Source organism: Pleurodeles waltl, chromosome 8 (assembly GCF_031143425.1).
Source record: "Pleurodeles waltl isolate 20211129_DDA chromosome 8, aPleWal1.hap1.20221129, whole genome shotgun sequence".
Classification (NCBI taxonomy): domain Eukaryota; kingdom Metazoa; phylum Chordata; class Amphibia; order Caudata; family Salamandridae; genus Pleurodeles; species Pleurodeles waltl.
Window position 1 is genome coordinate 1217479398 of NC_090447.1, and position 14427 is coordinate 1217493824.

Genomic DNA, 14427 nt, shown 5'->3' on the forward strand with positions numbered 1-14427 from the left:
TATACTTTTTTAGCGCTGCATTTGCACCGCTTTTTGATGCAAAAGCGGCGCAAACTCACAAAATACAATTGTATTTTGTGAGTTTGCGCCGCTTTTGCGTTAAAACGTGACGCAAATGCGGCGCTAAAAAAGTATAAATACGGGCCACAGTATTCTGTTTTAACATGGCTCGAAATAGTCCTTGAGTTTTCTTTCACATATTTCATAACAATACTGTTATTGTTTACTAGATTGACGGAATACAGTTTAAAAAAATGTCTAAACTTCATACCCTCAGACATTTTACTAATAAAATATATACAATGTTCTACGCAGGTGATGGCAAAAGAATTCTGTACACGCATCTTGTTGTACTCGACTATAGGTGATGCTTTTTTCACATATTTGAATATCGGTTTTGTATAAATGTTATGCTTTGGGAACGCCGCTAAACTATCAAACACTATAACCTTCTCGACATCCGGAAACACAGCTGCCCAATGTTTACCACCCTTGTAATGCAGGTTGGTGTTAAAGACAAGTGTGCGGGGTCTTTCTGGGCCTATCTCCCCTGGTAGACCGTCGCTAGGAAATACACCTAAAAAGTATTTCTTAGCCTATTTATGCCTGTTTAAGAAGTCACGTCTCTGCACAGTGTCAATTTTACAGTCTTTTAATGATAGTCAACCATAATCTGTCGGGCGTGATTAACTTGGATGACACTGTAGAATACAGAGAATACAACAATGTTCATGTCGGGAGCCAGTGCCTGTGTAAAGCGTATTTCAGCTTTTAGGTTTCCGTTTTTGATCAAGTTGTAGTGGTCACCGTCTTCTATGTCAGGAGTCAGGTCGAACACAAACAACGTGTATCTGGGCCTATACTCCTCTCTTGAAACAATGACTCCTAAGTCATGCAAGTGTTTCCCCATTATCAAAACCAAACCAAGATATTCCTTGACAAAATTGGATGTTCCAAAACACAGGGTGAACGGTTTGGCAGGAATACCAGCTCCCTTGTGGACCAAAATGACGTAAAAAGCTTTATTGTTCACAAACCCTATGATGATGAGTTTAGGGAGTTGCCCCAGAAATAGATTTTGCTGCTGCGTTAATCTAGTACCAGGGGCGATGCTGAATATCTTCAGAACCACTCTTTCAATGGTGTATTTGACATTCTATAGTTGTAAAGCTTCGGCGTGGGGCAGTCTGATGCTCAGTGACACTTTCACTCTCTTTACAAACAGGCTCACGGACAATACAACCAGTTTATAAAGTTCTGCATCGCCGCTGAAAAGATAGGAACGCGTCCTTGTTGCGCTTGAGATTGATCTTAAGATCAATACCATTGACGAGAAGTTTATCTTGGAAGAAAAGATCTGAATGTGTGCGCCTCAGGAAGTCAAACTGTCTACTGCCGGCGGCGAAGCTGGCTCTTGTTTTAAAACCATCATTGCCCTGTCCAACGACGTATCCTCAAAATACGCCTGAGTATCTTTGTAGAAGAGCCCCGCTGAAAGCTGTGTGTCCAGGGCATCGCAACTGTAATTTAGAATACTCTCTATGTAGGCCCTGTAGGCATACATGTTAGCACTTTGTGTGACAAGTCGATCGCCCAGGTTAATGTCCACCTGATTAAAAATGATTGCGACAGGGTAGGCGATCAGCACCACTTTAGCATCAGCCTCGATGTTGGTGCCATTCGCTTTCTTTATTTTGCAGACGAGGTGCAGCAGAGTGTTGTTGAGATCCAAATACCTATCGTTGGACCCCGACACAAAAAACTATATCGGCGCCAGAGGCATCATAGTGGCTAGAGGCGATACTTCCATGAATAAATTGTTCTCGATGCTGGTTTGTGTGGGTTTTAGAGAAAACAAATCTACTTCAGACTTGGCACATTCGCCCGAGACTCAGTGGATGAAGGCCATGATAGCTAATTTAAAAAATATTCACATTAGAGTATGCTCTCTTCTTCTTCTTGGAAGATCTCTTCCATCTTATGACTCTTCTTTTGAAAAAGTCCTCTGTTTTTTATAGAGTATTGGCGGGCCCCTGTGCCTCGAATCCCTTTGCTGCCTTTTATCACCTGCACACGCCTTGTACAACCCAGCCCCTTTTTGGGGCTGTATGTTCATGCGCTTGGCGACAGCCAGCGTTACAGAGCAATGACCATCGCAACTGCCTAATAGTCACCGTTGCGGTGCGGCCTTAAATGAAGTTTAACAATAACTTCCCATATCTAAAGGCCACCGGCTCTGACTGATCATCATAGACCATAATGGTTATAGTATCAAAATGTTTTTTTTTTAAATCGCCACGTAGTCGAGTTTGTGATGTTTTATTTTAACCATTGTGTTATTTTCTCCCTTCATCAGGACCCATCACAACAACAGCGAATAACTATCCCATATCCTCTGAGGTTCTATGATGTTGCTATACACGTAGAGTGTATAAAATCTGCCGTTAATATCGGGACACGTAGGGTATGGATTCACCTGTCTTTTCACATATTGTCCGATCCCTAAAACTCTTTGTAATTTATAGGTACAGGTAAACCTGGTATCGAGCTCCGGGGCTTTAAGAAACACTTTTCTTCTAACGCTATCCGATACCAGATGTATATTTGCATACTCTTCAACACCGGAAATGGCTCTGTTGATGGCGTCGACCACCTCTGCCATGGTGGTGTAATACCCATACGGGAAACTCACGGGGAGGCTCAAGAAGTCCTGAGAGCGCTTTATGATTAATTTTGCCTCGTGCTTTGTAAATATATTCTACGTTCTAGGGTATTGTATCTCCGTTAGAGCCATCTCCCAGCACCCTTTCAGGTCCACCAGTTTAGCCAGTTTCACCGTCTAATTATAAATCTGATTGTCGGTGATCATGTCCTTCGAGGCGTTGGACTGCAGCATAATATAAAAAGGTGAGGTCTCCATCTCGGCACTTACAGCAACACCTCACACACCGTGCAGCGAGCTGTCCAAAACCCAACTGTTAACCCAACTGTTAACTGGCCACCCCCACCTTTTGAACTGCGCCTGTCTCTTATCTCTGATGCCTTTCCTTTTCAGAACTTTTTCAACCCTGTACACCCTGTTCGGATCCTAGGGCTCCTTTTGTAACTCTTTGTTGTAAAAGACACCCGCTACCTTTTCCCCATGGTAGTCTTTCAACTTGTAAATATATACCCCTTTTTTAAACTCTGCACTTTCCACTATAAATATCTCATCGCTAAATGTCTGCCTTTGGTGAAGACACCCTTTACCTTTGAAACCCTGACATGATCCCCTTCTTTTAAAAAGTTTTCTTGACCCTAGCCACAAGACAACTCCCGTACACAGTTCTCCACACCATTGACGAATTATCAGCCATTACCTGCACGGGAGACATTTTGATGGTCCTATGGTAACTGGCGTTATAAACATCTATAAAAGCCTGTAGAACATACACGTATCTTTAAGTATTGTTGGTGTGAAATATCATCACATCTTTGATTTTAAAGTTCTGTTAAAATGCTCTACAACCACCCCTTTTACCTCGCTGTGCATTACAAATGCTGAACAGTGTGTTGCTTTAATAATTTCTGAAAAGGCTTGTTTAAAAATTATTTTCCAGATTCTGTTTGTAGTTTTTGAGGTACTCGACCTCTCGCGAAGATGACTTTAAAGGCAGCGGTGATGCTGGTACCATTTTTATTGTTTAACGCTTCTGCATAGGTGTACTTGGACTATACGTCTATGACTGTTAATACATACATTGTGCCGTTGTTATGCTTTGCTAGATCTTGAGGACTTATTATGTCAGTCTGCCACTGATAATCCAGCTGCGGGCTAATGACTGTGGCCCTCCTCTTAAAACGTCTCATGGCTGGTTTGTGGAGTGAATACACCTCTTCCACCGATAACCAAATCTTCACCCTCAATTGGTTTACAGGTTCATATTCAACTCGAGCCCTTCTAAACACGGCTTCCGCGCTTCCGAAGCTTCCAACCACTAGTGTATCATAATAAAGCTGCCTTAAACCAGGCCCTGTCATGTTGTCACACACCACGACCATGAAATGAAAGACGTTTGTTTTGTGTAAGGTCATTTTATTAAACATAAAAATGGTGACAGTACATACACACTGGAGACTTTATAGTTTCCAGACATGTATCAAAACAATTGTTGGACACTTTGAGGTCTTTTCATTACGTCTATATAATCTGACATTGTGTACAAACATTATGGGGGGCCTGACGGCTAATAGGCCTCAGCGTCACGTGTTTGCTATTTTCATAGATATAAATTCAATGGCTCTAGACATGACTGCCCTCTCACCCCTCATATAACTTTGCACAAATAGGGTGCTGACACCGTTTAAAAGCTCGTACAGTTCTCGCTTGGACAGTACAAAGCCCTTATCATTGAAACAATGTTTGGTAACACGCTCCAGGGTTTTGCATAATCAGTTCCTCTGGGGAGTCTTAAATCCATCAACCTTCGCCTGTATACGCTCTGGAATTCACCACACATAAGGCGCCACGCTTTGCTATTCTGCTCGCTACACACTCACAACTGTCCCACTTCTTCATATCTGGTGGCTCACAAAACTGCGTATGGCTCCATGTTAGAGGATGTATTTCAGCTATTCTTTCTTTGAGCAACTCATCTAACATTTTTCGTAATACAAGAGTATCCGGGGTGTAATTCATAGCACCCAGACTTTGCATGCTTTCAAGCTTTGAGTGCAGATCGCATGCGCATCAGAGCTCACATAGTGCAGTCAACAAAACTTTATAATCATATCAGGTTGAAAATTGTTCTTTAAAGTCGACATCCCATACACCCATCTTAACAGTTTATACACTTTGGTGGTCATTACAACCCTGGCGGTCGGTGTTAAAGCGGAGGTAAGACCGCCAACAGGCCGGCGGTAAAAGAATTGCAATTACGACCGTGGCGGAAAACGCCAATAAAGACATCCACTTTAACACTCCGACCGCCACGGCGGTACAAACAAACATTGCAGCGGTCACCGTCAACAGACAGGCGGGAAACAATGTACCGCCCACACTATTATGACAGGTCAATCCGCCACCTTTTCTGGGGTGGATTCACCGCGGATAAAAACACGGCGGAAACAGGAATCCCGAAGGGAAAACGCTCACCTCTACACACCCCACGAGGAACGAGGACGCCATGGACCCAGAACTCCAAATTCTACCTGCAATAGTCTTCCTGCTCCTCTACCAGAAGCACCAACGCCGGTGCGAAGACCACGATGAGTACTGCACCTACGACACAGGAGAGGGGGGAGGCAAAAAACAGGGACACACACACGCAACACCCCCACCCCCACCCTCACCCACTACAACACACACACTAATGTATATCAATACATTACAGTTACACCCCCCCAAGCCCTCCGGAAGAATGCAAAGACAATAGAAAATGAGTGTAACCATTGTAATATGTTAAAAGCAAGTATGCAGAAATATATATGTACACCATGTACAAAATATATACCAAGCATAGTAGTCCAGGTAGTGCACTAAGAAAGTCTGTGGAACACTGGGACCACACGGTATGGGCAAGGCCCACACAAGATCGCCGACCATGACGGAGAGAACACTGCAGGGGCATCAGAGAGCAACTAAACAGGCACCTCAGGGGGAGGGAAAGGGGGGCACCTCAGCCGCTTGAGTGAACGACACCAAATCCACGAGGGGGCCACATGCCCACTGTTCTATCCTGGGGAGTGCAAAGCCACAGTCTCACAAGTTCTCTACAGTGGGTGGGTTGCCCACTGCCACATCCTGAGGAGTGCAAAGCCACAGTCTCTCAAGTCTGTACAGTGGGTGGGTTGCCCACTGCCATATCCTGGGGAGTGCAAAGCCACAGTCTCTCAAGTCTCTACAGTGGGTGGGTTGCCCACTGTTCAATCCTGGGGAGTGTAATCCACAGTCTCACAAGTGGATGACAGTCTCCACTGGTTCTGGAGGGGGCATGGTGCCCAGAGTGCTTCATCCTGCTAAGGACAGAGGTAGTGGATGACAGTCTCCACTGGTTCTGGAGGGGGCATGGTGCCCAGAGTGCTTCATCCTGCTAAGGACAGAGCTAGTGGATGCATCTCTCCACTGGTTCTGGAGGGGGCATGGTGCCCAGAGTGCTTCATCCTGCTAAGGACAGAGCGGTGCCCTGTGCAGCGGTGCTTGAGATGGTGTGCCCTGTTCAGCGGTGCTTGAGACGGCGGTGCCCTGGTCAGCGGTGCTTGAGACGGCAGTGCCCTGTTCAGCGGTGCCCTGTGCAGCGGTGCTTGAGATGGCGGTGCCCTGTTCAGCGGTGCTTGAGATGGCGGTGCCCTGTTCAGCGGTACTTGATGACAGTCTCCACTGGTTCTGGAGGGGGCATGGTGCCCAGAGTGCTTCATCCTGCTAAGGACAGAGGTAGTGGATACATCTCTCCACTGGTTCTGGAGGGGGCATGGTGCCCAGAGTGCTTCATCCTGCTAAGGACAGAGGTAGTGGATGACAGTCTCCACTGGTTCTGGAGGGGGCATGGTGCCCAGAGTGCATCATTCAGCCCGTGACGGACTCAGTTGCGTCAGTGCCCCTGCCGCTCATGGGCTAGCAGTGCTTGAGACGGCGGTGCCCTGTTCATCGGTGCTTGAGATGGCGGTGCACTGTTCAGTGTTGCTTGAGATGGCAGTGCCCTGTTCAGTGGTGCTTGAGGCGGCGGTGCCCTGTGCAGCGGTGCTTGAGGCGGCGGTGCCCTGTTCAGCGGTGCTTAAGACGGCGGTGCCCTGTTCAGCGGTGCTTGAGATGGCAGTGCCCTGTTCAGCGGTGCTTGAGATGGCGGTGCCCTGTTCAGCGGTGCTTGAGATGGTGGTGCCCTGTTCAGTGGTGCTTGAGATGGCGCAGGCACCAAAAGAGTGCATCACTGGTCCTCTGGGTCCCCTCTCAGCACGACGAGTGTGGTCCCTGGAACTCAGCAATTCTGTTCAAGTGACTCCCACAGTCCGGTGACTCTTCAGTCCAAGTTTGGTGGAGGTAAGTCCTTGCCTCCCCACGCTAGACTGCATTGCTGGGTACCGCATGATTTGCAGGCAGCTGCTCCAGCTCCTGTGCACTCCCGGATTTCCTTCGTGCACAGCCAAGCCTGGGTCCCCCACACTCATTCCTGCAGTGAGGGTACTCACTGATATACTTTTGGCATATTGTCATAAAAATAAAGTACCTTTATTTTTAGTAACTCTGTGTATTGTGTTTTCTTATGATATTGTGCATATGACACCAGTGGTATAGTAGGAGCTTTACATGTCTCCTAGTTCAGCCTTCGCTGCTTTGACATAGCTACCTTCTATCAGCCTAAGCTGCTAGAAACACCTCTTCTACATTGATAAGGGATAACTGGACCTGGCAAAAGGTTTAAGTATGTCTGGTACCCACTACAAGCCAGGCCAGCCTCTGACCTCTCCTATTGGCTATTCCTCAGATAACGAATGCAAGAGCTCACCAGAGTTCCTCTGCACTTCCCTCTTCGACTTCTGCCAAGGATCGACCGCTGACTGCTCCAGTACGCCTGCAAAACCGCAAAAAAGTAGCAAGACGACTACCAGCAACATTGTAGCGCCTCATCCTTCCGGCTGTCTCGACTGTTTCCTGGTGGTGCATGCTCTGAGGGCTGTCTGCCTTCACCCTGCACTGGAGCCAAGAAGAAATCTCCCGTGGGTCGATGGAATCTTCCCCCTGCCAATGCAGGCACCAAACTTCTGCATCACCAGTCCTCTGGGTCCTCTCTCATCCTGATGAGCTTGGTCCCTGGAACACAGGAGCTGGGTCCAAGTGTCTCCCACAGTCCAGTGGCCCTTCTGTCCAAATTTGGTGGAGGTTAGTCCTTGCCTCCCCACGCAAGACAGCAAACCTGTGTTCTGCGTGATTTGCAGCTGCTCCGGCTTCTGTGCACTTTTCCAGGACTTCCTTTGTGCACTGCCTAGCCTGGGTCCCCAGCACTCTGTCCTGCATTGCCCAACTCGCTGAGTTGGACTCCGACGTCATGGGACCCTCCTTTGTGACTCTGAGTCGACCGCTGTCCTCAGATCTTCTAAGTGCTTGTTCCTGGACTTCTGCGGGTGCTGCCTGCTTCTGTGGGGGCTCTCTGAGTTGCTGAGCGCCCTCTCTGTCACTTCCTCCAAGGGGCAACATCCTGGTCCTTCCTGGGCCCCCCACAGCACCCAAAATCCTCAACCGCGACTCTTGCAGCTAGCAAGGCTTGCTGGTCCAAATAAAGTTTTGGTATCCACTGACCGACATGTAGAGTGTCTACTAGGCAATGATCTGGAGGCTTCAGGTTGGCCTGAGTTGGAGGCTCATGCAGCAATGCTGGCCATTCCTGGTCATATCTTTGTTTTGACAAGGGCTCAGGCCAAGAAGCAAAGAGGACAGGGAAACTTGGATCCTGGAACAATGGACCAGGTGCTTCCAAAAACTACAGTAGTGGTAGAAAGGGCAAACCCTTATCCACTATCCCCCCCTCCACTGAAGATTCCCCATTTGAGGAGGAGGAGTCTACTCCCTGTACAGAACCTACACCAGAGGAGCTTCAGGCTGACACAGCTGAGCTTTTGGGTGCAGGGGGGCCTGCCAGGGAGGAGATAAGTGTGGCACAGCAGACCTGTTCCACACTTGAGGGTTTGAGACAGCAGGCTGTCAAACAAGAAGCAGGGGATGTCAGTGTCCATCACAGAGTGCACTGGGAAAATACAGAGGCAAGGGACTCAAACCCTGGTGCTACCAGGAGACTGGTCATTCCCTTGCATTATAAGGAGTTTCTTCTGACACTAGCACATGATATTCCCCCTGCTGGACATTTGGTGCAAAGCAAGATCTGGGACTGACTGGTCCCTCACTATCACTCCCCCACATGCCAGAAGACACAAAGGAGTTTTGTCGCTCTTGTGTCACTTGACAAGCCAGTGGTAAGACTGATGGAACCACAAAGGCTCCCTTGATCCCACTACCAGTGGTTGGGGTGCCCTTTGAAAAAGTAGGGATTGAGCAGCGCCTGAAGCCCCCTAATCAAGATATAGTGGATTATGCACTTGGTGTAGGAGGCTGGCCTGGCTTATAGTGGGTACCTTGTGGTACTTACACCTTGTGCCAGGGCCAGTTATCCCTTATTAGTAAATTAGTAGTGTTCTAGCAGCTTAGGCTGATAGAGGTAGCTATAGAAGAGCAGCTTAGGCTGAACTAGGAGACATGCAAAGCTCCTACTATACCACTTATATCACTTAGCACTATATCACAAGAAAACACAATACTCAGACCCATATTTATACTTTTTTAGCGCCGTATTTGCGTCATTTCTTTAAGCAAAAGGAGGACAAATTTGCAAAATACAATTGTATTTTGAAAGTTTGCGCCATTTTTGCGTCAAAAAGCGGCACAAATGCGGCGCTAAAAAAGTATAAATATGGGCCTCAGAGTTACTAAAAATAAAGGGTACTTTATTTTAGAGACAATATGCCAAAAGTATCTCAGAGGATATACTCCCTTAGGAGGTAAGTAATATACACAAAATATATACACACAAACCAAAATCAGGGAAGTAACAGTTAGAAAAGTAGCGCAAACAGTGTAGAACACAATAGAATGCAATAGGAGACAATAGGCCTAGGGGCAACACAAACCATATACTCCAAAAGTGGAATGCGAACCACAAATGGACCCCAGGCCTAGTGTAGTGTATAGAAGGTTGCTGGGAGTGTAAGAAAACACTATGGGTGTCCAAGATACCCCACCCCAAGACCCTGAAAAGTAGGAGTAAAGTTACATTACTACCCCAGAAAGACAGAATAGTCATGATAGGAGATTCTGCAAAGACAACAACTGACCGCAAAGCATTGAAGACGGATTCCTGGACCTGAGGACCTGTAAAGGAAGGGGAGCCCACTAAACCCCAGATGAAGGTGCAAAATGGCTGCCTCTGGGTGGAAGAAGCTGAAGATTCTGGAACAACAGAAGATACCAGGAACTTCTCCTTTGCCCAGAAGATGTCCCACGGTGTGTTGGAGGATGCAGAGTTGTTTTTACGCAGAAAGACCGCAAACAAGCCTTGCTAGCTGCAAAGGTCGCAGTTGAAGACAATGGGTGCTGCCCGGGCCCAGGAAGGACCAGGAGGTCGCCCCTTGGAGGAGGAGATAGAGGGGGTGCTCAGCAGCACAAAGAGCCCACGCAGAAGCAGGCAGCACCAGCAGAAGCAATTGAATAGGCGTTCAAGAAATCTGAGCATGGCAGTCATCTCAACACTACAAAGTAGGGTCCCACGAAGCCCGTGGTAAATTCAGCGAGTTGAGCAATGCAGGACGGAATGCTGGGGACCTTGACTATGCTGTGCACGAAGGATTCCTTGCAAAAGTGCACAGAAGCCCCAGCAGTACACAGGATTACTGTCTGGTGTGGGAAGGCAAGGACTTACCTCCACCAAATTTGGACAGAAGGACCACTGGACTGTCGGGGTCACTTGGATCCAGCTCCTGTGTTCCAGGGACCATGCTCGTCAAGATGAGAGGGGAACCAGAGGACCGGTGATGCAGACGTTTGGTGCCTGTGTTAGCAGGGGAAAGATTCCGTCAACCCACGGGAGATTTCTTCTTCACTTCCAGAGCAGGGTGAAGGCAGACAGCCCTCAGAGCATGCACCACCAGGAAACAGTCGAGAAAGCCGTCAGGATTAGGCGCTACAATGTTGCTGGTAGTTGTCTTGCTACTTTATTGCAGTTTTGCAGGCGTCCTGGAGCAGTCAGCGGTCGATCCTTGGCAGAAGTCAAAGATGGAGATGCAGAGGAATTCTGGTGAGCTCTTGCATTCATTATCTGACGAGAAACCCACAGGACGGACCCTAAATAGCCCTCAGAGGAGGATTGGCCACCTAACCAGGTAAGCACCTATCAGGAGGGGTCTCTGACATAACCTGCTGGCACTGGCCACTCAGAGGCCTCCATTGTGCCCTCACACCTCTGCATTCAAGATGGCAGAGGTCTGGGACACACTTGAGGAGCTCTGGGCACCACCCCTGGGGTGGTGATGGAAAGGGGAGTGGTCACTTCCCTTTCCTTTGTCCAGTTTCGCGCCAGAGCAGGGGCTGTGGATTCCTGAACCGGTGTAGACAGGTTTATGCAAGTAAGGCACCATCTGTGCCCTTCAAAGCATTCCCAGAGGCCAGGAGTGGCTTCTCCTCTCAGGCTCTTAATACCTATTTCCAAAGGGAGAGGGTGTAATGCCTTCCTAGGACTGGGCTGCCCAGACCCCGGAAAGCAGAAGTCTGTCTGTGGGTTGGCAGCAGCGGTAGCTGCAGTGAAAACCCAGTCGAGCTAGTTTGGTAGTACCAAGGGTCCATGCTGGAGCCTCAGGGATGCATGGGATTGGCACCCTAATACCAGATTTGGCATGGGGGGACAATTGCATGATCTTAGACATGTTACATGGCCATATTCGGAGTTACCATTGTGAAGCTACATATAGGTATTGTGAGAAGGTAGCCTCTTTCTAGCCTTGTTACCCCCACTTTTGGCCTGTTTGTGAGTGTATGTCAGGGTGTTTGTCACTGTTTTCACTGTCTCACTGGGATCCTGATAGCCAGGCCTCAGTGCTCATAGTGAAAACACTATGTTTTCAGTATGTTTGCTATGTGTCACTGGGATCCTGCTGGTCAGGACCCCAGTGCTCATAGGTTTGTGGCCTATATGTATGTGTCACTGGGACCCTGTCACACAGGGCCCCAGTGCTCATAGGTGTGCATGTATATGTTCCCTGTGTGGTGCCTAACTGTCTCACTGAGGCTCTGCTAACCAGAACCTCAGTGGTTATGCTCTCTCATTACTTTCAAATTGTCACTAACAGGCTAGTGACCAATTTTACCAATTTACATTGGCTTACTGGAACACCCTTATAATTCCCTAGTATATGGTACTGAGGTACCCAGGGTATTGGGGTTCCAGGAGATCCCTATGGGCTGCAGCATTTCTTTTGCCACCCATAGGGAGCTCTGACAATTCTTACACAGGCCTGCCACTGCAGCCTGAGTGAAATAACGTCCACGTTATTTCACAGCCATTTTACACTGCACTTAAGTAACTTATAAGTCACCTATATGTCTAACCTTTACCTGGTAAAGGTTAGGTGCAAAGTTACTTAGTGTGAGGGCACCCTGGCACTAGCCAAGGTGCCCCCACATTGTTCAGAGCCAATTCCCTGAACTTTGTGAGTGCGGGGACACCATTACACGTGTGCACTACATATAGGTCACTACCTATATGTAGCTTCACCATGGTAACTCCGAATATGGCCATGTAACATGTCTATGATCATGGAATTGCCCCCTCTATACCATCCTGGCATAGTTGGCACAATCCCATGATCCCAGTGGTCTGTAGCACAGACCCTGGTACTGCCAAACTGCCCTTCCTGGGGTTTCACTGCAGCTGCTGCTGCTGCCAACCCCTCAGACAGGCAGCTGTCCTCCTGGGGTCCAGCCAGGCCTGGCCCAGGATGGCAGAACAAAGAACTTCCTCTGAGAGAGGGTGTGACACCCTCTCCCTTTGGAAAATGGTGTGAAGGCAGGGGAGGAGTAGCCTCCCCCAGCCTCTGGAAATGCTTTGTTGGGCACAGATGTGCCCAATTCTGCATAAGCCAGTCTACACCGGTTCAGGGACCCCTTAGCCCCTGCTCTGGCGCAAAACTGGACAAAGGAAAGGGGAGTGACCACTCCCCTGACCTGCACCTCCCCTGGGAGGTGTCCAGAGCTCCTCCAGTGTGCTCCAGACCTCTGCCATCTTGGAAACAGAGGTGCTGCTGGCACACTGGACTGCTCTGAGTGGCCAGTGCCACCAGGTGACGTCAGAGACTCCTGCTGATAGGCTCCTTCAGGTGTTAGTAGCCTATCCTCTCTCCTAGGTAGCCAAACCCTCTTTTCTGGCTATTTAGGGTCTCTGTCTCTGGGGAAACTTTAGATAACGAATGTAAGAGCTCATCCGAGTTCCTCTGCATCTCTCTCTTCACCTTCTGATAAGGAATCGACTGCTGACCGCGCTGGAAGCCTGCAAACCTGCAACATAGTAGCAAAGACGACTACTGCAACTCTGTAACGCTGATCCTGCCGCCTTCTCGACTGTTTTCCTGCTTGTGCATGCTGTGGGGGTAGCCTGCCTCCTCTCTGCACCAGAAGCTCCGAAGAAATCTCCCGTGGGTCGACGGAATCTTCCCCCTGCAACCGCAGGCACCAAAAAGCTGCATTACCGGTCCCTTGGGTCTCCTCTCAGCACGACGAGCGAGGTCCCTTGAATCCAGCGACTCTGTCCAAGTGACCCCCACAGTCCAGTGACTCTTCAGCCCAAGTTTGGTGGAGGTAAGTCCTTGCCTCACCTCGCTGGGCTGCATTGCTGGGAACCGCGACTTTGCAGCTACTCCGGCCCCTGTGCACTTCCGGCGGAAATCCTTTGTGCACAGCCAAGCCTGGGTCCACGGCACTCTAACCTGCATTGCACGACTTTCTAAGTTGGTCTCCGGCGACGTGGGACTCCTTTGTGCAACTTCGGCGAGCACCGTTTCATGCATCCTCATAGTGCCTGTTTCTGGCACTTCTCTGGGTGCTACCTGCTTTAGTGAGGGCTCTTTGTCTTGCTCGACGTCCCCTCTCTCTTCAGGTCCAATTTGTGACCTCCTGGTCCCTCCTGGGCCCCAGCAGCGTCCAAAAACGTCAAACGCACGATTTGCGACTAGCAAGGCTTGTTGGCGTTCTTTCAGCGGGAAAACACTTCTGCACGACTCTCCAAGGCAAGAGGGATCCGTCCACCAAAGGGAAAGTCTCTAGCCCTTTTTGTTCCTGCAGAAACCTCAGCTTCTTCTGTCCTGTCGAAGCTTCTTTGCACCCGCAGCTGGCATTTCCTGGGCATCTGCCCATCTCTGACTTGCTTGTGACTTTTGGACTTGGTCCCCTTGTTCCACAGGTACCCTAGATTGGAAATCCACAGTTGTTGCATTGCTGGTTTGTGTCTTTCCTGCATTATTCCTCTAACACGACTACTTTGTCCCTAGGGGAACTTTAGTGCACTTTGCACTCACTTTTCAGGGTCTTGGGGAGGGTTATTTTTCTAACTCTCACTATTTTCTAATAGTCCCAGCGACCCTCTACAAGGTCACATAGGTTTGGGGTCCATTCGTGGTTCGCATTCCACTTTTGGAGTATATGGTTTGTGTTGCCCCCATCCCTATGTTTCCCCATTGCATCCTATTGTAACTATACGTTGTTTGCACTGTTTTCTAAGACTATACTGCATATTTTTGCTATTGTGTATATATATCTTGTGTATATTTCCTATCCTCTCACTGAGGGTACACTCTAAGATACTTTGGCATATTGTCATAACAATAAAGTACCTTTATTTTTAGTATAACTGTGTATTG